At 42.1% G+C, this 20,808-nt stretch overlaps 1 long non-coding RNA gene across 1 annotated transcript; it reads left to right on the top strand.

The window, feature by feature from the left end:
* The first annotated feature begins 7,488 nt into the window (after positions 1 to 7,488).
* On the top strand, positions 7,489 to 8,668 carry LOC125904826 (uncharacterized). Its single transcript, XR_007451526.1, has 3 exons — positions 7,489 to 7,516; positions 7,607 to 7,670; positions 8,102 to 8,668. It is a non-coding gene; the product is annotated as an uncharacterized LOC125904826 (long non-coding RNA).
* The last annotated feature ends 12,140 nt before the right edge of the window (positions 8,669 to 20,808 follow it).

Here is a 20,808-nt window from a genome sequence, read left to right as displayed (position 1 = left end):
TTTAAGTAATGCCCACGTTCACCATTGGTGGGTGCATTCAAAAAACAATGGAATCACTGAAATCCTGACAACATGTCACACCATAATGAAATGTAAAAATAACTTAATTATGCTGGCTTTGAATGTAATTTTTCCCTAGTTTAATTCATTTTACATTTTCTTTGTTTGTTGCCCGTCCTTTTGAAAGAATGCAACACAGCACTCTGCCAGAGGAGATCATAGTGAGTGAATTACAGGTGACTGCCAAAATCAAGGAGATGCAGGAGTGAATGAGGGCTATAAAGTAAAAACTAGAAAGCAGGAATCTGGGAACTCATTTACAGCATGGGGTGATTTTTACCAATCAAGTCCACCCTGCTCTTTTGATGGCAATCTAAAAAACAGGAAATGAAGCCAATGAATACAAATCTGCCGAATGGTACTTTGAAGAACCATCCATTTGGTCTATTGTTCCACACACGGCTCTATTTATGCATCCTTCCATCTGTGAGGTGATACTATTGGCGGGTGTAGTTTGGTAGAAAGAAAATAGTTTATACATGAAACTCCTCACAGCAATGTGTGTGGATTATCTTGAGTAACCAGGTTATGATTTCTGGAAAGAGACATTTGTGCAGAGTTTTTCAAATGTTTTTTTTTTTTTTTTTTTTTGGCACTTTAAGCACCACAAGCTGAGTGTCATCTAGTTCCACTATATTAGAGAGAAGGCAGACATCTCTATGGCTGATATCTCCATCCCAGTTTTGGATCATTTTGCTGTTGAAAGCCTGACACCCATTAACCTGTAACTCACTGGTTAATTTTTAGGAGGAAAGAAAAGAATAAATAAGCACAAAATGACATGAAACACAAGAGGCCTTTCCTTTTAGTCTGGCACTCCATTGACTCAATGTGAGTTTTAGCACCGCATTTCAAAGCCCTATCTATTTTTAGGGTGTGAAATTTGAATATGTTTTCTGATGCCAGTGTCTTGCCTTTTCTTTTATTTTGTTGGCTTTGCTTATAGACAGCTGGCTAGCCCTGTTAGCATGCAGAAACATAGTGCCCACTGCCCACCCTCCAGTCTCCACAGGTTAGCTGGTTACCAAGCGCAGTCTCACTCCGAAGTTGCTGAAATTCTTCTGTTGCCTCAACCTAACCATGTGTTTTTGTTGCCTAAACCTAACCAAATTTAGCCTGGTTCCAGACCATAGACCCCGCCCACTCAACTGAGCAGGCTTGCATCTCTGGTCTGGCATACTGCAATGAATTTGCGATTTATCTCGTCCAAAAGATGGATAGACCAATGAACGCGGGGGGTGGGGGCGGGTCTAACGATTAGCCAGTCAGCGCCACGCTGATGTCAAGTTGTCCGCCGGTGGGTAACTGGTGAGGATAGCAACAATGGCGACCACTACAGATCCTACAGACCACATTAACGATGCTATCGAGGTATTTCGCCACTACTCGCGTTAATGGAGGACCAAATTAAGGAAGCTGCTAAACTGGATTTAACGGCAATGCGGCTGGGCATGCACGACGACAGAGACATTTTAAATGGGCAATGCTCGCTTGTTTTCGGCACCCTCGAGGCATGGATACTAATGACATCAGATTCTGGATGAGTCGTTGATCTCTACTGATTGGTTAGGGAAAAATCAAAATTCCCTCCCCCTTGTAAATCGCCTTCAATGGAGGCCATGTCAGACTGAAGGTTCTGGGAGCTTCAGTCTGACACTCAGGCTATAACCACATGCTTCTGTTGCCTAAACCTAACCATGTGTTTTTGATGCCTAAACCCAGCCATGTGTGTTTGTTGTTGAAGGAACGTCAATCTGCGGTGTTGTACCGACTGAGACTATAGATAAACATTGAATTTCCTGTGAAAACGTAAGTGTCAACATCAACAGCCAGGATGCCTTGCACATTGTATGTGGACGTGGAAAGTCAAAGACCAAAATATCAATATGTGACAAGGTCAGAGTGAGAATGTGTTTGGTTACCAGGTGGTGCTCTGCACTGGATACCACCTGGGTCCAGGCTCCCAGAAAGTGCACCTTGCTTTGAAGCTAATTTTTGCAGTGGCCAAACAGAGGAATTACAACTACCAGGTTTGTCATGTGATACCACTGGGCCCACAAAGACTTTTTCCCATAGACTTACATTGGGAAAGAGATGTCCATAAAAAAGCTGATATATTTTTTTTAGTCTCACAGCCCCCCACGCAATGACTCTTTTCACTATCGGGATTTAATCTATTCGGTAACAATAACAATTGGAAAGTCTAGAAGAACTCCAAGATTAAATAATTTTATCCCCATTCACATTAACAGAGCGCCAAACTAGAAGTTGCCAGCTTGGCCAGCGGAAGTCTTTAGTGTGCCTGCACCACAGTGCGGATATAGAGCTTTTTTGGCCCCATGCGCCACTGTGCAACTTTCATAGGAATGAGCAGGGTTCTGCCTCCAATGCTGTATCCACTCATCTTAGTGAATTTATGTCCAGTTTGGGAGGGCGCTAGCTAGCAGCGCTGGCCATTCACTGTTACTGCTGGTACCTGATCAGTGGTTAACCATTAACATCCCTATCTCCAACATTCGGCAGAGCACACCCAAAACATTTACACTGATAAACAGCACTACAGGTAAGAGGAAGAATTTTTGATATAGGGTTCAAATGTCCCTTTAATACTCACCTGAAAATGAATAATTTACAGAACTTTCTTTTATTATTCAGATTTAGAGTATTGTGATTGTTCTTGTGCATTATTTTCATTTCCTCTTCTAACCTGGGTCATTCATTTAAAATCCACTTCCTGATTGAGGCCAGGCTGAGTAGCAGTGTAATCACCTCACAGCGCTCAATGTGAGGCAGCTGCTGCTATTTGGAATTATTGACCTCCACAAAGTCAGCTTAATTGCAGTAGAATGAGTGTTTGTGGGGGGTTTTGTAAACATTTCTCTCTCAGCTGTCATTATCAGTTGCTGTTTGTTATTTAAATGTTAAGACTCTGTAAGAGATGAAGTGGTCTAATCTTGAAATGACCGCTGATGTTTACTTATTGCTGACAGGTTATTTCCATGGATAAAGTGTGGGTACATTTAAACTCAGGGTTTATACAATGGCAGTGTCAAGACTGTGGGCAGAAGCACCCTTAACTGTGGTGTTTGTTGATTCTGCCGTTGCAGTTTTTGTACAGTTGCCTGTGCAGACATGACATTCAGTAAGAAAGGAGCTTTGCAAACTGCTACGAGGCTGCTTACTTCCACATTTTCATCATTTCCAGAGAAGAAAGAGCCAACCCTGTTAGCAGGCTTTTACATCTTAACCCTACAACCAGACACAGTGTAAAGCCAAATCCCTAGCAAGACGCCCTGCTGTACAAACGTTGTACCTCAGGCTAGTATTTGGAGGTTCCTGTGCAGAAAGCCTAACCAGCAGGCAGAGCAACCTGTCAGCCGCCCCAGCAAGGCCACTGCATAATTCACTTTAACTTTCTCCTGATGAAGTTCTCTGAGTTGGACAGGAAATGGGAAGGAACAGATAACGTTATAATACCAGCAGAAGTTGATCTAATCAACACTGTAGCTCGTCACCTCCCCTCTGTCACTGTCACCATGTTTTCTACACTTCTTTCAAGCACTGGGACACATCTATCCTCTTAATTTTTTTTCCTTTTATTCCAAATCAATGACCATCTCCATATCAGTCCCCCTCTCAATATCACTTTGTGGCACACAGGGTGTATGAAGATCGATGCTGAAAAAGAGATCGGAGATTAAATTAGAATTGAGCGAAGGACCCTTTCACACTGCAATCCACAGAGGAGAATGTGTGGGGTAAAATTGTGTAAGTGTGTGTGTGGGTGTGTGTGTGGGTGGGTGTGTTGGGACAGGGGGTGGGGCAGTGAGGAGTGTTAGTGGATCAATGTCCACATACAGCACCAATGCACTTGTTTGATTAATTAACAAATTAATTGATTTGTCTAAGAGCTTGCTGATGAAGGACATTTGGATGTTGGCGATGACGTTTCACTGTAAAATTGATCATGTTGACACAACTGCTGCTGCTTCTTCTCTGAGATGTCAGAGGCACAGGGAAACACACACAAGGATGGAGGAAGATGGAAAGCACCAGAGTGATGGAGGGAGCGAGAACAAAGAGCGGAGACGGGGGTATTAACAGTTTCATTATGGCTTTTATCCTGAGATGATTGGCACTTACAGAGAAGGCTGTTAACAAGGCAACTGTGTGTCAAATCCACAATACGGGAGCACGAGGGAGTGTAAAACATTCCTCAGTGCAACACAAGTGAAAGAGCAAAAGCCATTTTTGGAAAGTGAGACACATAATGCCTATTAAGCCCCCTTGGACTAGAATATTAGTGTTCACCCACAGTCCCAATGCAACTTAACAGAGCTTCAGCAATTTTGTAAAGATGAACGAGGGTAACTTGATGAGACCTCTTAAACATGAATTTAAAAATCTAATAAAAGGGGAAAATCAGCAATGAGCTGCAATAACTTATGCCGGGTACGCATTGCACAAGAATATAGGTGATTTTGGGCCCAATTTCCCTTTCACAAAAATGATTGGCAAAGTCCAGTGTATTGATGTTTCTAAAGACAGCCCAGTTGGCAAACAAAAATGCTGGCATTGTACGTTACATGTTACTTTCTATACTGTGCATTTTGTGTGTATCATACATGGGTGCAGATCCCGGGGGGGACCGGGGGGACATGTCCCCCCCCCCAAATTCTGAAAAACACAAATTGTCCCCCCCAATTCTAAATAGCTAAAATGACTGAAACTAAACAACTGTATACAGTAGTCCTATATACTGGGAGAAAGGGAAGATGATGAGGAGAAATGGGAATCTGTGAGAGGTGAGAGATGAGAACGTGAGTGGACATAACATGCCTGAGACCCTGAAACTAGAAGTAGCATTAACTAACAGCGAAGCAGTGAAAAGGAGGGTGATGGCTGGTTCCATGTACTACTAGCTGTTTAAGAGAAATAAACAGTAAAAGGTAAGCATATGATTCTCTTTGTAGTGCTTTTTGAATGACTTGGTGATGGTGATGAGCCTCTATGAAATCGTGAAATATGCTGGCAATCTCAAGTGCTCTGTGGGCATGATTTGCACGCGTGCAATTAAAAAAAAAATCACAACTGATTGTGTCCCCCCAAACTTGTCATCAGATCTGCACCCATGGTATCATAACAGAGTTTCCAAATTTAGGAAGTACATGAAGTGACTTTTTCATGCTGATGTGGAGGGGCTGTTGGATGGTGTGACTCCTTGTGACCACTGTTCGAGACCAACAAACTACAAAAACAGTTGTGTTGTGGAGAGTCACATCTGTGTTTCCAGCAGCTTGTTAGCCACCAAACATGGCTGTTCTTTTGTGATCAATTGCAGTTTTTCCACCTGCAATAGTGCCACAAAAAGCAGTTGTTTTGTTGTATGTCTAGCAGCGATTGTGCCCCCCAAAACTGGGTATTTCAAGACAAAACATGATCTTTCGTAAAAATAACCAAGTTTTGGTTTTTTTTTGTGCCTAACCACATGTTAACCACAGTGCCTAAGTGCCTAAGTTGCTGAAGATCATCTTGACAGATTTTCCTGTAGTGTGCGATATGTTAAGAGTGTGTATTTAGATCCCCCTATCTGCTCAGAAGTCCATCCTGGTGGCACTGATTTTAAATCCAGAGGATCGCAGGCAGTCCTGCGGGTCTCAGAGGGTTTTAATGCAATACCAAATGGGATTCAGCTTAGAATTTACTCACCTCCAGGTCGCGCTGTAACCTGTTCAGTCTATGTTCACACCATTTCCATGAAGTCATATATAATTTAAACATTTTCCTTATGAATCTGTAAAAAGTAGTGCAAAAACTAATGGCAAGTTCTTCGTTACAAAATTTTACGACCAAGTGGAACTCTACTAGTTGTTAGCACCAGGTGTGGAGTAGGGGTGAGGGAAATAATTGATAGAGCATAGTATTGCGATATTTTGCATGGGGATATTGTATTGAAACACGGACACCAAGTCTGGATTTTTTATTCTAAACATTTTTATTTTTGCAGATACACAATAATAATAAATAATAATAAATAATAAATAATAAAACCAACTGCTGTTTCAATCCACTAGATGGTGCTGATGTTTTTTTTTCCTGGTGAGGTCAGCAGAGGTCTTAGTCAGCATTATTTGGCAGGAAGTTCATCAAAACAAAGACAGAGGCACTGGAAAAAGAAATCGGAAATGCACCGTCGGCGTTTAAATCAAATGTCTTAACTTTTTTGGGATTTTTTCAACACGCAAGGAAAGGAGGACTTAGATGTGACACATGCGATTTGCAAGCAGTGTCATATGAGAATACTCTGGGAATACTTGCAACATGAGGGCTCACCTCACACTTTACCATCCAGAGATAGCATTAGCCGCTGACAGCCAAGCTAATGCCTAACAGGTTCCGCCGAAAAACAAACCAACATTGGACATACTTAGCTTGACGAAACTACTATCCAACTCTGAGAGAGTGAGGAAAATAACACCTACTTCATGTGTAAAGATCTGCGTCCATACATTGTTGTTGAAAACAAAGGCTTCTGTTACATGCTAAAAACACTGGAACCCAGGTATGTGACGCCATCCCAAGCTCCACAGAGAAGTGAAGCATAAAGCTGAGGAATCTTTGAGTACAGCAGGATGGGTGGCATAACTTGTGACATCTGGACTTCAAGGTCAGTGGATTCATATGTGACTATAATGGCACATTATCTCACAGAGAACTGGAAAACTAGAGCAGTACACCAAAGTCACACTGGAGCAAACACTGCAGACCTCCTGCAAAATGTAGCACAAGAATGGAGGACTGTCGTTGTAACAGACGACACATCTAACATGGGTGTCGCCATTCAGCTAGCAGGATACCTGCGAGTTAAAGGGAAATTTCGGTTTATTTCAACCTGTCTCCTGTTGTCCTAAATTTGTTTCAAGTGAGTAGTGACATAGAAATAATAGTTAGCATGTTAGCCGTTAGCCTCGATACAGCCGGGGCGCACCTAGTAGCGTCAGACCTGTTAAAAGGTAAGTGAAAGGGCATACTCTTCAAGTGCAAAGTTGGTCCACTAAACAAGCTTTTTTCCACAAAGACCACCTCATATTGTTAGGATAAATGTCAGAGAACATATAGAAAACAACATGTAAACGTGTTGTCTTACCTTAACCATGTGCTGCCGTGTTTGTTGTTTACCATTTAGCTCTGCTTTTGTAACCGGGATGAAAATCTATTTAATCCAAGGAGGACGTCCGTTATTTAATGGTTATTTTATGTTATGTTATGTTCATTATTAATATAACAAAGTCCGCCATATAAGTGCGTAAGTTCCGGTCACGTAGTGTTGCGTCGTCACGTACGTACCTGGGAGGCCGCGGCTGTCCAATCGCGTCGCTCGTAGCGCCTGTTACAAGCTGTCTGCTCCGTCTCTCATTCAGAAGGTGAGGGGAAGCATGCGGAGCAGCTGCTACAGGTCGGTCGCTACAAACAAATACTATTTTCACTCATAAATTCTTGGTTATATCATTCTAAATGCCGCTGTTACATCATTCAACCCTTTTAGTCATCAACCAGCGTCGGGGAGGGATAAGTTGGTTGTGTGGTGCGTCGGATATATTCTGGAATTGGTGAGTCTGCCTGTTTGTTGTTAGCGTTAGCGTTAGCATTAGCATTAGCACATGTCAATGCATTTATATGGACTGGCTACGGCACACCTAGCTTCTAAATGCTAATGCTGGCTTTTGAATCCATAGTAATGAGTGTCATGAGATTGATGTGCCACTACAGCACAATTATAGAATGTTTACTTTGATTTGTGAATAATTTTGTGAATGTTGACATATTATTTAAGAAATGAGTGACACTAATTTGGGAAGATTTGTCATGCTTATTTATGAAGTGGATTGATGTTAAGGTGTTTAAACCAAATGCACTTTATTGAGAGATGGTTATTCTATTGTTGCTCATGAAGTATTGAATTACGTATTAATTATGGTGTACACTGAATATAACTTAGTGAAATGTTTTATTGAAATATGGTCCTGTTTACATTATACAGGCTAGGTGCTTGTACGGACGCAGAATCGAATCGATGGCGAGCTAAGACGCTGGCTTGGAGCCGAGCAGTCCCAGTTAAGAGCTCTCCTGGTCTGGTAGGAGGCTCTGGCAGCCTTGTTCCCCCCTCACCTTCTCTTACACCCACACACACACACGCACTCGCACTTTGAGGCTTCTAGCCCATGGACAGTTGACATATTGGACTCTACCTTTGCGGCGCACATGCTGGACTGTTTTGAGCGCCTCATCCTCTATGAATTTTGTGCCTTTACAATACGCAACATCGTGTGTGGAACGGCTGCCATATTGGCTACAACTGAGACTGGTTTTGATTTGAATGTTGTTGATGCATCAGACGTGTCAAGTGCACTTTTCTATTTAATTCATGTACTCTGCAGACTGTAAATATTGGGGTCACTGTATGTATTGTCACGCATTAATATATGGTACCAACCGCATCTGAAGTGCTGTTTGTTGTGTTTTATTGTACCACTACCTCTAAGAATCGAACCTGTCTTCTGTAGACCTAGGCCCAAAAGCTAGCTTAATACTAATATAATAATCATACCATATCACCATAATTTAGCCTGTGTACTTGCTACACTTTCCAAAGCTCGGCCGAAATATTGCGAAATACCACCAATCTCCAGAGCTACGCAGCCTTGCAGCAGCCATTCCTCCTCTCTCGTCCTCTACCTGTTGCGCCTCTCTCTCCTACTCCGTTCTTCAATTTCACGAAGCTCTTCGTCAGTGTATTCTGGCTCAAATAAGGGCGGCCATCAAACTCTGCAAAATCAAATTCCTCCTCCACAAAGTCAAAGTCTGGCAAAAAGTCAGCCATTATTCTATAAATCTTTAATAAAATAAATGAATAAACTTTTCAGGCTACTGTCTGGTTCTGCCTTGCAGCTGTTGCTGCTTGTTCTTGCAAGACTTCAGGCACGGTATGAGATCGCTGCTTGTTCTCACAATATTTCAGCCGCGCTTGGGAAAGCAGAGCTAAATGGTAAACAAACATGGCACCACACCGGTAAGGTAAGACAACACGTTTACATGTCGTTTATTTTTATGTCACTAGTCACTTGAAACAAATTTAGGACGATAGGAGACAGGTTGAAATAAACCGAAATTTCCCTTTAAGTGTTCAGCTCAAGCGCTCAATCTGGCCTTGTAGAGAGAGTTAAATCTGCCAGCAGTTCAGTTTGTCAGGTGTATGCAGCTTTTCTGACAGGTTTTATGATGGTATTGGAAATTTTTACTTATTAGGTAAAACTGATGTTGACAAAGTTTTCCTTCGGGGAAATAATTTGCAGTTGGGAAAAAAAGGTAACAAATCACAATGTATCACAATATATTTTTTCCCAATTTTCAGCATATCACAATATCGCAGTAATATCGTATCGTGACTTCAAGTATCATGATAATATTGTATTGTGGGTCCTCTGGTGATTCCCACCCATGGTGTGGAGCACCAATTACTACACACAAAGGAGCCTAACTTACATTGATATAATTTATTTTATACAACAGTGAAGTTTATCATCCAAAACCCCTTACCACAAATGATCATATTTAACATATAAAAGATTATGTACGCACATAGTCATCAGGGACCCGAAAGCCTCAAGCGCCTAATGACACAGAATGGCTGTGTCCTGCTTGAACCACCACAAGCCCTATTTTTATGAAAACAGATATTGCTTTCCATAAATTTGACACCAGACTTCCAATTTGTAACTAATTTGCCATTCCCATTACATTGTCTGTCACGAATAGCTTTGCATAATACTACGGGCATAATACTCTGAGTCTGATAATCCATCATTGCACGGTCTGTTACTTCTGTGTGGAAAAAAGGCACCATTTGCAGTGAGTTCCTGGACAGAGATCGTTTTAATGAAGCACACTGTCAGAGAGGCTGCAAATTATTTTAGTGCACTTCAAGAGTCTGGTGTTTAGAAACTGCAACTTCAGGGTTTGAAAACAGATTTTGTGACATGCAGTCCAGCATGTTTCATGCCCAGGATGTCTGTGGATTTCATTTCATCAATCATCTCTTTGCAGAAACAAAACAACAGGCCAACATGCACAGGATTTGGAGCGAGTTAAAATCTGTGTACATGAGACGCTCTTTTCTCTCTCTCCCTCCTGTCCCTTTAAAATGTAACTAAAACCAGATTAGATCCAAAGATTAAAATGACAGATGAAATACAGCATGGATTTAGGCCATGTTAAAACATTGACTATGAAGCCCACTGCAGTCAGTTTGAAATTGCATGACAACACTGCATCTGGGCCAAATCCTACTTATTACTATATATTTTTAGCTTGTTTGTTATGCTTTTAACCTGCTTTACTCAGGTGCTGAGAAGGCAACGTTGACGTCAGGGGTGGCCTGCTAACATGGTGCAGTAAACCCCTCTTATGAAGAGTTGCATGCAGGTCGAAACACCTGACTGAGGTTTAGATCATACATAATGGAGTATCGTTTGAAATAAGGAACATTTAGAGAAGAAGACGTGTGTGTTATGAGGACTTGGATGCAGCAGAACTGTGACGTGTAAGCTAAGTTTAGCAAGTGCATTGTCTGGTTACCTGCGCTTGCTGCCTGTCTGTTGTCCCAGCTGGCAGGAGATGAGTCACTGAAATTTAAATGTAATAAAGCCAACATGGCAAACATATGGCCTTGCCACTGTGCCCCACAATCACATGACAGATGGATCATAAATCAAGGAACTGCAATGTCCAAACTCAGAGCTCAGAGCTTCCTTAAATAAATTCATTGCAGGGATACTTCCTGTAGTAAAAGCAAAAGGAGCAACCCTGGGAAGAGTAGCAGTGTGGTTGCTAGGCAGTCATATCATACAATGCTTCCTATTTTCCTTTTTTGTGGAAAAAGTGCTGCCTTAACTGGATCTTAAACTGATCATTTTAAAAAAGTAAACCTCTTCTACACATACACAGAGACCATGTATGTGTATGTGTATTTGATTTTTTTAACAAACATAGGAATACACTTTTTTTTAACAGACCTGATTTGTTGTTGATACACTAGTCTTTTGTGACTACAGCTAGGTATCAATACTTGATACTTTTAAGCAACCCTAAAATAACCCAGTCGTAGTATCAAAATGTCTCCATCAAACAATACCTGCATTTCATCCTTTTTACACTGTAAATCTGATCCTAGACCATCCCAGCTCCCCGCTGGATCAAAAACTCCCCCCAGCCAACAGTCTGCCTTGTTAGCATGAGCTAACACAGCAGCAGCAAACATCCAACACTGAGCTGTCAAACAGTCCCAACAAATGGCTTGACTCTGTTGTTAAGCATTTTAATAATCAATATGGCTGAAATACATGGGACACGGATGTGGCGCGTCATGTCCGCTGCAGCATGAGCAGAGCCTTTATAATCAACGGAAACTGCAACACTGACCACAGAACCCACGCTTGCCCACACAGGCATTCTGAGGCTTGTCTATTGTCTATATTTTACAGGACTGGTCAACTTGTTATTCTCTGCACAGGGCTCTGCAGTCCTCTATCTGTTAAAAACAATATAGAATTGAATAAAAAAGAGTACAGTCTGTTTAAAAAGGATTCCGATAAATACCTCAGTGGTGTGGTGGTTAGCACTGTCGCCTCACAGCAAGAGGGTATCTGGTTTGATCACGGGTGTGGGAGCCCTTCTGTGCGGAGTTTGCATGTTCTCCCCGTGTCAGCGTGGGCTTTCTCCGGGTTCTCCAGCTTCCTCCCACAATCCAAAGACATGCAGACATTCATTGGTGACTCTAAATTGTCCATAGGTGTGAATGTGAGCGTGAATGGTTGTCTGTCTCTAGGTGTCAGCCCTGTGATAGTCTGGTGACCTGTCCAGGGTGTACCCTGCCTCTCGCCCAGTGTCAGCTGGGATAGGCTCCAGCCCCCCCGCGACCCTCAAGAGGATAAGTGCTTAGAAAATGGATGTCATTGTACCAGAGGCAATGGGAAGCAGCAGAGCAATCTTGTGGGTGTTTTTGCATTTCGCATTAAAATATATCTATCAAATCAATGCATCCTGTATTCAAAAAATCCAGTTAATTTATTCAGTACCAGTTCATATAGCCTATGTCTCCAAACACTGCATAAAAAAACTGCATAATTATCTAGCAAAATTCAATATGCCTGCAGTCTGTGTAGCAGGTAGAAAACCCCACTCTGCCCTGCCCACATTACACGTCTCGTCCATGCCCCATGTATTTCGGCCGTTAGGTAACATTAGCTGTGTGATGCTAACAGTTAGCCCAGTCACTGTGTGTGTGTGTGTGTGTGTGTGTGTGTGTGTGTGTGTGTGTGTGTGTGTGTGTGTGTGTGTGTGTGTGTGTGTGTGTGTGTGTGCAGCCAGGTGGACTCCCTCACTGTCTGCAGCAGCAGCTGCAACCTTACAGTCTATAATGTGGTGAAGCTGAGTGTGGTGTATTTGACAGAGTTGGCAGTTCAGCATGCCAAAATGGCTATACTCCATTCAAATTATGGGTATCAAATAAAGTATTGCTTTAAGAGTACTGCTGTTGGTACTGGTATCATATTTTTTTAAACAACACCCAGCCCTAAATATAACAGATATACAACCCTTTATTGTAAAAATGACCTCCCAGTTGTGCTCTCAGCTTTAATACTGCAGCTACTTAACATTCACTGATAGCAGGCCTCATGTAAGCAGACCTGTTAGCCTGGTGCCCTTTGTTGACTATCTATTATAATTCACTGGTTAAGCCAGTGTCTAACACTGGCTGGCTGCCCAGCTATCCAGCCAGGTCTGCTGAGGTTGTTGCACTGGACCACAATATTGTGTCTGAGTGACTTGAGGATGCTTTATAGCTTAATCCCAGCAGACATCCCTAATGACTCACAGCCTCTTTCCCTCCTGCCCTCTCTTTTCTTTGCCAGCTGGTGAGGCGTCTGTCAGTCTGTCTGACTCTCTGATACCTTTTCATAACAGCCTCCTCTCCTCTGTACTGCTGAGGATGATGGTGCAGACAGTTAAAGAGAAGATAAGGAGAATGAAGGACAGGCTGATTAAAAGAGAAAAGGAGAAAGAGAAAGGGACAGAACAATAGTGGCAGAATATAATCATAGTATGCGTGTGACGGCAGGTGAAAGGGGAGATGGAGAGGTGGCACCGAGGAGGAAGATCATGAGAGGCAGAGAAAAGCATAGAGATGGACTGATGAAGACCTGAAAGAGACAGGAAATGGATTTATATTCACCACTCATTTTGCGCTCCGTTTGACTTTTGGAAGGGAAGCAGATGTGCCTCCGTGCACACGGCAGCCTCTATAGTCGCACAGTGATTCACAGGCTTTCAGATGAATATGGAACAAGCCCAGTTCGCCACATTAGCAGGCTCATTTCCCACAGAGAGACAGTCAATCCGTCACTTCTCCACTACTCTGAAAGACAGAGGAAGGGGGGGCGGTGCTGAGGGTGGGTGACAGAGAAAAGGGGGACCGAGAAAACAGAATGAGAAACGTAATGAAAGTGACTGAATGACAGAGGGAGAATGAGAGAGAGTGACAGAGTGAGGATAACAAGAGAGGAAGAACAGGATGTCCGTGGTGAGTTTGTTTTCTGATGCTCATCCTCCTGGTTTAGAGGGATGCTGGAAATAATGTGATCATCTGCATGGAAGAGAGTCTCTGGGATACACGGGTCACGCATTGTGAACAGCGGGCCAGTGTTCAAATGCAACAAAAGGGAATGGCCGGGTTGTTTATCTACATTGTCATTTCTCCAACAAATACTAGATTCCTCCGTCAGCGCTGTAAATCTCTCGTTGCATGGAAACAGAGCAAATAACTAGCGCTGCCAGACACCACCTAGCAAGCATAAGACAGATGGCAAAATGCAAGAGGTGGCCAAGATCAACATTACTACAAAGTTTTAAAAATATACTACAGTAGAATGGCACAGTAGGAAAAAGAAGTCACACTGGCAGCTGGGTAAACTGTTATAAACTGATTTCATAAAACTATGCACTGTAGATATGAAGTATGGTAAACTGCAAATGTTTCACACTTTGATTTTGGCCTTGTTATTACACTACATTGGCTTTATGTGTTTTTCAGTGGTGTTCAAGCTATCATATTGACAGCTATGTTATATTAAACTGTTTACCAGTAATTGCAAAGCAGATAGAATTCTGTGGGGAGTTTGGTGTGCTTCCACTGAACACCACAACACTGGATTTCTTTTTTTCAAAGTGTGCAATGATTTTTTCGTTAGGGACAAATTTGGAAGTAGTTGGGGGTCTAACAAAGGGGGTAATTACCACCAGACGATGCTGAACTGCAGTTTGTGTGTTTTGCACAACAGCAGAAACCTCCTTTTTTCAAACTTTTTCTTAATATTTTGGCTATAAGATCTATTAAAACCTCATCAGTCATGAGGAGAAAAGAGAGAAAAAGAAATATTAACATGAAACATTAATCTTTTAGTCGGGCTGTTGGCATCTGCAAATTCTTTTAAACCCCTTGACATATGCTATTTGTTGTTTTTGCCTATAACCTCAACAATTTGAAGGGTTCCGATAACTGTAGCAAGCAGCGATGTGCCAATCCAACGTGGAGAATTTGCCGATACAAACGATCGGATACTTGTGCTCTTTCCCAAATTTTAAATCTGTACCTCACTGCATGAAACTCAGTATTGCCATGGAGAAAATTTAAAATATGTAAGTATGTGAATGTCATCATGAATAATAATAGTAAGGTCATGGTTACGCATTCTTGGAGGCCTCAGAGTCCTTCACTGTGCAACGCAGGCATGTGAGGAGGCCCCAGGGTGTCTGAAGGTTAAGTCACAGTAGTTCAGGGTTGCACAACGTTGTTTTGATTCTTCTAATCCCGGGTTCACACTGGACACAGAAGCACCTCGATTTGTTAACTGTCGTGCAGCTGCCCATCAGGAAACACCAGGCCGTTCACATTAGTCAGGAAGCGAATCTGCTGTCTGGTCTGTTTTAATCACATTCAGAGCTCTGTCTCTGTCTGCTTGTGTGTCTGTGTGTCTCTGTTTAGACACGACTGACAACATGTGGAAGCATGGGGTTCATGTTTTATCATTTATCATAACCTGATCACTTTTATTGTATCTAACATGGCTTTTGTATCATTTACAATGGATTTTTTTTAGAGTTTTCCTGTCAGAAAACAGCTGACAAAAAAATTTGACCAGACACTGAAACTATCGCTGCAGTTTGTGAGCTGTCCAGGGCGCTCGGCACTGTGCCACGTCCAGTGTAAACAGCTCAATTGGTTGACACGGGCACCGAAAGCAAGATGGAAGTGTTCCACAGAAAAACGGTGTATTTGGTGGCACTTCTACGTCCAGAACCCGGCTTGGTTACACATGCTTCTGTGTGACATGATAGAAACACTGTTTAAGGCTGGATGATTGTTACGTTACCTTTAAATTTTTTGGTATGTCTCTGCTCATACACATGTGCTGTTCCAAGAGATTCTTGGATTCAGTTTGTGTTGATTAGTCTTATATATTCAGGTAAGAACAACTGAGGCTGATCGAGTTTATTTTATTATAATCGCAATAAAGACTGTCAAGTTTTTCCACATCAATGGAATCATTTTTATGTAAGGTAACACGAGGCCGAGCATTGCAGAAGTACTGAAAATTGATTTGGGAGTCTACTATGACTGAGTGATAATAACTGGTAGCAGAAAGATTGCATTTTTTATGATGACAGGCTACATATTCCATTTGAATCAATGACATCGTGGCGATACCCTTTCTGCTGTGGTAGCAACACTACATTTACTCAGACAGACAATTAAATGTTATCCTGCTAAACACTCAGTCAAGTATAAACAGTGAAGTGGAAGCAGCAGGAGTGAGATGCAAGAGATCCCAGATGCTGCTTGCAGCACGAACACCCTGGAGCATTTGGGCTATAATGCAGATACACTGGAGCAGAAGGTAGCCCCGGTGCAGAGATGGAGACAGGTCTGTATAAATACTCAATGCAGCAAAACAATAGAGCAATCCAATGCGTCACATTGTGTGTAGTGTAGAGTTATACCACCAAGATACCTTATGCAGCAAATGCAGGCAGAGAGCAATCCAGCTTCCTGATGCAGCAGCAAGCAATAGGGACACACACACACACACACACATACACACACACATACACACTCAAATACTCTTTATGCATTCGCACATTCCCACAGATGCACATTAACGCTCTTTCACATACAGATGCACACACAGCAATCACATAGAGACATCAGGTATATGCACCCTGACACACACACACACATACCCAAACTGACTCTATCTCACACACACATTTACGTACAGAGCACACACACACACACACACATTCTAAGTCCTATAGGAGCAGCAGCTTGCACCTGAAAAATAACTATACTGCTGACACGCCAACATCAGCTGTCTGTGTGAGGATGGAAGGAGCGGAGAGGGGAGAGGGGAGTACAGGGGGGAGAATGATGGAAAAGAAAACGAGATGCAGACAAAGCAACAGTGTTTTGTCAACAGGAACGAGTGGCTGTCAGTCAGCTCTGATCATCATGCCTGCAACCACCATATGTTTTTTTTTTCATAAACTAAAATGTTATTTTTATCTCATATAATTACTTTTAGGTTATGAAGTTATTGTTTAAGTGTAACTGGGAGAAGCATCTCATTAAATCTTTGCAGAAAGCAAGCTGCTAGCTAAAAAATGTAACAGTAGCTCGCTGACCATCCTCACAATACATTTAAATCCAGTGATCGATAACACACTTGGCAGCACTTTGCACTGCTACGGTACATTTTTGAAGTAGGTAATACAAAAGCACTGTAATAATTTGCGGAGCTTTTAATATGAAGTAATAGAGTTTTGTGACAGGTTACTCATTAAAGTAAGTAATAAAGTAAATTAGTTCGGAGCTTTTTAAAAATAAGTACTAATAACACACAGAGGGCCTAAGAGAACTATAATAATACTGTTGTGGAAAATTTACCTGCATGAAAAATCTCTGTAATACTACTTTGTATTAAATTATTATTAGCTCTGTGATTCTAATATTCTCTCTGTGTGTAATGAACTTTGAATTTACCTGCTGCATGAAATCTGCTCCATAAATAAACCTGCCTCGCCCTGTCTCTGCGTTATTGCTTTAAGTGCTAAGGCCAATTTAAAGGAGCAGCGCAAAGTGAAACATCACATTTAATGACATTACAGACGACGGTAAGTAACATTCACTGCACCCACCAGTTAACAGCGTTCACACTGGAATAATTACTTTGGTAAGTCTGAGCATCGCACTCAGCAGTGGACTGTCTCACCAAATGGCAGTGATGTGGAGCCAAGTGACAGAACGTGTCATCTCTTAACATGTCACTACTCTCCACCTCCAGCACACACACCTGCCTCTACAGTATACAGTATGTTATTGCTCATAACCATGTATTATAACAGACACACGGCTGCCATTACCAATCCCACAACATAATAACAGACATTAGTTCTTGCCTCACCATATGGCTGTGACTCAGAGCCAGGGGAGCTATTCTACATGCCAACTCTGACATGTAGGACAGCTAACATCAGCACAACATTTGTTTGGGTTTAACAAGACGCGGCTGTAGCCTGGAGTGTAGACAACCCGCTGTTTAACATTCTTAACCAACTACAGTACAAACATCTAGCTGAGGAAAGTAGATGAAGAAAGCTCTCGACTGGCTTTATGACTGCCACTAAAGAGCCATTGTAGAGGGCACTGAAACCCCAAAAAGCACATCATGCACACTAGTATAGAAGAGTGGGATTATGCAAGTGTATGGCAGAGGACTGCAGATAAAGAATGCAATTACATCCTTATAAGAGTTAAGTGAAGCATATGCATTAAAATGACATTATTTGTATTATTGTTTTAATCCGTAGCTGTGTTTACAGTAATGTGAAACTTTATGATAAAATACTAAGCCTTGTTGTAAGGCTGGCAAAGAGCCCCATAAATACTCAGACAGTCAGGATGTATATACATGGATCAGCCAAAACATTAAAACCACTGACAGGTGAAGTGATTACATTGATCATCTTGTTACAATACAGTGTTCTGTTGGGAAACCTTGGGTTGGGCAGTGGCCGCCCAGCAAGACAGTGCGCCATGCCACAGTACAAAAACTGCTCAGGAATGGTCCGAGGAATGTGACAAAGAGCTCAAGGCATTGACCTGGCCTCCAAAATTCCCCAAATCCCAGTCTGATCAAACATCTGTTGGACGTGCTGGTACCCCACCTCACATTGTACAGGACTCAAAAGAGGTGCCAGACACCAAGGGACACCCTCCAAAGGTCTTGTGTCCATGCCTTAACAGGTCAGAGCAAAGTCCGGTCCAAGGAGGACCCACTGTGAATCGGGGGTAACTCTGGGGTACCATCACGTCCCTCAAATGTTTGATCAGATCTGGATCTGGGGTATTTTGAAGGGGCATTTGTCCTGCTGGGGGGGCACTGCCATCGATAAGTGCTGTTGTCATGAGGGGGTTTACTTGGTCTTTAGGTAGGTGGAGTACATCAAGTAGCATCCACATAAATGCCAGGACCCAAGGTTTCCTAGCAGAACATTGCACTGTAACAAGACGATCAATGTAATTCACTTCACCCGCCAGTGGTTTTAATGTTTTGGCTGATGGGTGTATGTACAAGGAGATAAAGTATTTGTTTTTGTTTAATAAAAGAGTATTTCACCCAAAAACACCTTCAGTCATCAGAGAGCAACTTAGGCCTTGATCAAACTGCCAGCCCAAATCCATTTTTTTTTTTTTTTTTTGGCATTTCTACATTGTATCCAGATTGATTTTAGAGAGTCTGGACAGCATTAAACCACATGAAATACAATCTTTGCAAGTAGAATCCAAACAACATTAAGAAGTGGTTTGAAATGCAATTTCAAAGTGTCTTTGAACACCGCACACAACGACGATGACATCAAATCCAGAGTGACATAAATGCTGGGCAGAATCCATGCTGCTACTGGCAGAGCGCTACGGAGGACAACATCAAGAGCAACAGTTCTTGAAAAGAAAATGCCAAAATAAATTAAAAGAAATAACTTTTGGATTGTTTTAGAACGATAAACCTCCATTTCTCATGCTAGTTACTGACTCCTATGTCGTTACCATGGCAAACCGCGTGGATAGCTTGGTGATGTCTGGACTCACAAATCCCATCGGATCACTTGCAAATAACAGTGCAGACAGTCTGTCTTCAAGATCTGATAGGAGAAAAAAAAATCTGATTTGTCTGCAGTCTGAACATAGCCTTAGAAATATCTGATCATCTTGATACAAAGATGTAGAAGTGTACCCCAGGGTGTGTCAGGACACCATGACATCACAGTTAGGTGTAGTTACATTATGCAATGAAGCACATTTTTGATCCACACCAAATAGAGAGCAGTGTAACTCTGCTTTTCAGCCTGGTATTAAATGGTGAATGTGTTATGAGGAAGAAAATGCAGTGAACACATTAGGGGCCGTTCAGATGTAACGTCTTTTGCACGCACAAATCCATTAGTTTCAATGTAGACGCGCGTCAATCGCGCTCACAATCCAAAGCGACGCCGTAGCGGCGTGCATTCAGTGCGACGCGTCTGTTTTTTCGTGCACGTCCACGGCGCACAGAGATGGAAAAATCTCAACTTTTTTGAATGCAGCAAGTGCACTGCATGTCATGTGATAAGAATTAACCAATCAGCTCCACGGACCTGCTTCTTCTTTTCCGTCCAATGGACTTCACAACATTATGTATCTAATAACACACACTATCTCTCTACCAGCATCTCCCTCTCTCCCTCTCCTCCACACACACACATGCACACACACCTCACCTCCTGATGCTTGCTGGAAATCCATTTAACTTTTTTGTAAACTTCATAACTTTTTTACTCCCCCTGTGAGTGACAGGTGGTTTTGGTTGCTTAGTAACGACAGGTGCGACAGTAGCGCAACCTCCGAAGCGCCTTGGATAAAAGGATGGAAACGGCACAGCTGGCGTTTTCCACGCGCTTTTAGACGCTACATCTGAACAGGGCCTTAGTGGTGTGCAACACTGAATTTAAACTTTTTTTTTACAAGAGAACTCCTCAGATTGTCTTTAAAAAAGTAAAGTAAATCAATTCTTGTGAACATGAGCCACTCCCTCTCAAAGCCAGAAACCAGAGAAGTAAGCCTCAAACTTGTGATGTCATCAAGTATAACAGGGTTTTTCCTGGCTCAGTAATGTTCTCATGTATTGTAATGAACTGATGTGTTTTACAATGTTTGATCTACTTCTTTGATACAGAAGAAAAAGAATAGCTAAAAAAACGACTTTATTTTTTTCATTTTAACAGTTTAGACGCTGTAGTCTCAGAACAAGCCAGCAGTCAGACACACACTTGTCCAACTGTCATTTGCAACAGCATTGTTAAACTCCAACTGGCAATCAAATGGCAGTGAAAGGGTTACAAGCAAAAACACTGTGGCTCACCAGGTTAGCGATTGGCCTTCACTTTACTGCTGTCCAAAAAAGAAGGCTCTTTTCTTCCTCTTTGCTAGGTCTGGCATATGACGTTTGTTTTCTTTTCTATACATACACAGATGACCTCCACTCTATTGTAGCGCTCTCAGTTATGAGACAGATTAAGTATCCATATACTCAGGAC

Source organism: Epinephelus fuscoguttatus, linkage group LG17, assembly GCF_011397635.1.
Source record: "Epinephelus fuscoguttatus linkage group LG17, E.fuscoguttatus.final_Chr_v1".
Classification (NCBI taxonomy): domain Eukaryota; kingdom Metazoa; phylum Chordata; class Actinopteri; order Perciformes; family Serranidae; genus Epinephelus; species Epinephelus fuscoguttatus.
The sequence above is the reverse complement of the archived record's forward strand: the minus strand, read 5'-3'. Positions and strand labels throughout refer to the sequence as shown.